Here is a 3668-nt window from a genome sequence, read left to right as displayed (position 1 = left end):
GAACAAATTAGTATCTGTGTCCAGCAGGATAAAAAAAAAGACTCTCATGGGTCAGATGGTAGCTCAAGACGTGTATCTGTAGTTTCAAGATCAGAAAGAAAAGCAGAAATTTAAACCGAAATCCAGTTTTCAGAAAGCTAGTGTAAAAGAAGAAAATGACAGTTCTAATCACAGTAGAAAAGAGGATACCAGGCCAGGATGCAGCTCAAGGCATGCCTCTGGAACACTGAGACTTGAAGATGAACCAGAGCTTACACGAGAACTGAAAAACCAGAGTAGTCCAGCAAGAGAAGACATTAATTTGGGGCAACCCCCCCAAAAAACTTAATAGATTCAACAGCAGTTCCGAAGATGTGGCTAACTTTTCAAGACTTCAAGGGGAGCAAAAAGCAAAGTAAAATTGCTGGAGAAACTGATTGCGCCAGACTGAGTAAAAAAGAATCTTGGACACCTGAAAACAACTCAAGGCGTGTCTCTGAAGGCGCAAGACATGAAGGCGAAGAAGTGTTCAAGTCTGGGAGCAGCAATCAGAAGACTGCTGCAAAAGAATCTGGTGCTTCCACAAAGCAGAAAAATGTGACAAAAGAACAGTGTACTGCCCCCAACTCAGTTGACATAGACAGGCTGCGGTCACACGGAGCATTGGCCATGCTACAGAGACAGAAGATAGGTGGATTTTCCGGGCGCGATCACACCGCAACATCTGGAAAGCGTAGAGCTCCCATGACTAACCCGAGGCTTCCCGCCGAAGATGCGGCATAAAAAACTAGTACCTCCGAGATACTAGTTTCCGGAAACCACGGGGCAAGGGCGGGTGTCTGATCGCGTTTCCAGTGGTAGTTCATGGCATCCGGCGCCTGCCCATGTCCCATCGCACAAAGGTGGGTTTTTTTGCAAGTCTCCACGGGATGCGCACAAGCACCCAGCGGTGCGTGTGCACACTTTGGTTTAAAAAAAGACACAACCCCGTTTGCTACAGCAGCGGCGCCTAGCCATTGCTGCTGTGATCGTACCACGCCGCTTCTTTGCCATGCCGCAGGATTGCTGTGTGATCGGCACCTCCCCCTGAACCACGGGACATCGGCGGGATGTGTGATCTGGCGGCCGTGCATTAGTTTGCTCCGGGGCAAACAACTACGCTCCCCCCCCCACATTTTCCAGCCCATGTGACCGGGGCCACAGTGAAATGAAAATTCAGTTTGAGAATTTCCAGAGGACAGTTCTTGTTGAACCTTCTTCAAAACTTGTATTTGTGGATGAACACCATTCAGAAGTAGACCAAAAGCATACAGAGCAAGAAACAGAGCCTTTAGAGGGAAGTGACTGGTCTGATATGGAGGATGCAGAACCATTGGCTATCTTCTTGCAAGAGAATTCTATCCCAGGTCACAGTACTTCTGAAACAAAAGACACTTCAGCATTGGCCACAGAGGTCGACTTGTGTTGTATCCTCCTCACCTGTATGATCGTAAGATGAAAGACTATGCAAAATATTGGACAAGACCCCCAAGCCAGAACATTGTAGTCCTTTTTCAAGCCCCTGTGAAGATACTTCATTTGATAGTATTTCATATTCTAGTCAGTTATGTCACATTTCTTCAGATACCTCCATTGTTATTTCATCAAATACCTCAAAGGATGAAGAATCTTCATTGAAAGATGTGCGTGGTAGGCCACGTTCACTTGGTTCTTCACTGTTCAGTGAGAAGAAACATAGACGGTGAAGTATGGGAGTAGGACCATACATTCCTATTTTCTTCACACCAAGCAAATTGGACTCATCTGTTACTAACCGTGCAGGCCACAATTTGCCTGATGACCTGCCCAGGTATTTAGAAGAAGGATTTATTGACACCCACTGCCATCTGGACATGTTGTATTCAAAAATGGCTTTTAGGGGCACCTTTTCTAAATTTAGAAAGGTTTACAATAGCACATTTCCTGAAGAATTTGAAGGCTGTATAGCTGATTTTTGTAATCCTCGTCCCTTGAATGACTCCTTATGGGAAGATTTATTAAAGGAAGACAAGGTTTGGGGGGCATTTGGCTGTCACCCACACTTTGCACGCTATTACTCAGAAGTGACATGGTAATGGAGGTGAAGTTACCGATTTATTTATGTATTTATTTGGATTTACTAGGCCGCCCTTCCAAAGAAGAAGAAGAGATTTGATTTATACCCCACCCTTCACTCGGAGTCTCAGAGTGGCTTACAAACTCCTTTCTCTTCCCTTCCCCACAACAGACACCCTGTGAGGTAGGTGGGGCTGAGAGAGCTCTGACAGAAACTACCCTTTCAAAGACAGCTCTGAGAGAACTATGGCTTGCCCAAGGTCATCCAGCAGCTGCAAGTGGAGGAGTGGGGAATCAAACCCTGTTCTCCCAGCTTAGAGTCTGCATCAGCTTTGCATGCAGAAGGTTCCAGGTGAAAACCTTTGTCTGCCACTGCCAGTCTGAGTAGACAATACTGACTGTGATGACCTGATGGCTTGATTCAGTGTAAGGCAGCTCCATGAGTGTGTGCATGCATAAATACATTACACAATCCTACAAGCCTGCAGCTGAAAGGGCTGGCTGCATGAAATTAATATTGCAAAGATTCAGTCTCATCCTATCCCAACATTGCAGTGAATGTGTAAGCCACAGGTCACAAAATTCTCCCTTCTGAACTTTAGAGTTACAGAAGCCCTATCAGGATCTACACCTATGAACACATCTCCCACTTGGATCCTTCATTCACAGCCTTTTCTCTTGTTCTTTTCATACCTTCTCATACCCTTCACATATCCTAGAGCTCTTCTGTTTTAGTCCAGTGCTCTTGCTCTACCCATTTCCTTCAGTCACCCTTCCATCTGGCTTTGTCTTCATTTTTCTAGGATTCTCAGGTTTCCAGTTTGGACTCTTCCTTCCAAAGTATCCACACCAAGCTTTAAAACCAGCCAAATTGACACACACTTCCTTCTCACAGAAGCTGGATTCTGTTGCTACTGTTGTTGACAATTTTGCTTCCAGTGCATTGGAATGTTTGTAGACATTCCATAACATCACAGTAGCTGAACCTCTAAGCATTGGAGGCTTCTTTATCTTGAGTTCAATACAATATAGATTAAGTTGAGTTCATACTGTGTTGTGCAAGTTAAGGTCTCAGAACCATTTAAATTGTTTTTACTTTGTGAAAGGAGTTGATAATTGCTACTGGAGTGTTGTGTCTGCAGGTTTTGCATCTGTTGTCCTGGCAAAGTCTTCTTCTGCCCTGGGTGATTATTATGTTGTATTCACATACACCTTAACAGATTTCCTTACAAATCCTTAGAAGAATCCCCTCATGCTGGCTCTAATCTAATTAGCAGGGAAAACCTTCTGTAGCTTTGTGCACTGTGAAAAGACCCAGATGGCAAAATTCACTGGAATGTTTTCAGCTTTGACTTGTGTTTTGTTACCGTTGCCATCTGTGGCTGATGGGAAACCTGCTGGAGGCAGGAAGCTGGCTCAGCGCAGGTACATTGCTAATTTTGGAGCCGTGGCAAAAGGGTGGGCTAGCCTTTCTTTTGAAGCAGCAAGACCTTGCCCTCCTCGGCAGTTGCATTCCATAAATAGGCATCCTTCTCAGAAATCAAGGATATTCCCATGATTTAGGAAACACTGCACACACTTTAGATCCCACTGCA

At 44.8% G+C, this 3668-nt stretch overlaps 1 pseudogene; it reads left to right on the top strand.

The window, feature by feature from the left end:
• The first annotated feature begins 351 nt into the window (after positions 1-351).
• LOC107121452 lies at positions 352-2093 on the top strand (annotated as a pseudogene).
• The last annotated feature ends 1575 nt before the right edge of the window (positions 2094-3668 follow it).

Source organism: Gekko japonicus, unplaced genomic scaffold (genome assembly GCF_001447785.1).
Source record: "Gekko japonicus isolate JY-2015 unplaced genomic scaffold, Gekko_japonicus_V1.1 scaffold2578, whole genome shotgun sequence".
In the NCBI taxonomy this organism is placed as follows: Eukaryota; Metazoa; Chordata; class Lepidosauria; order Squamata; family Gekkonidae; genus Gekko; species Gekko japonicus.
This window is presented reverse-complemented; position numbering and strand designations above follow the sequence as displayed.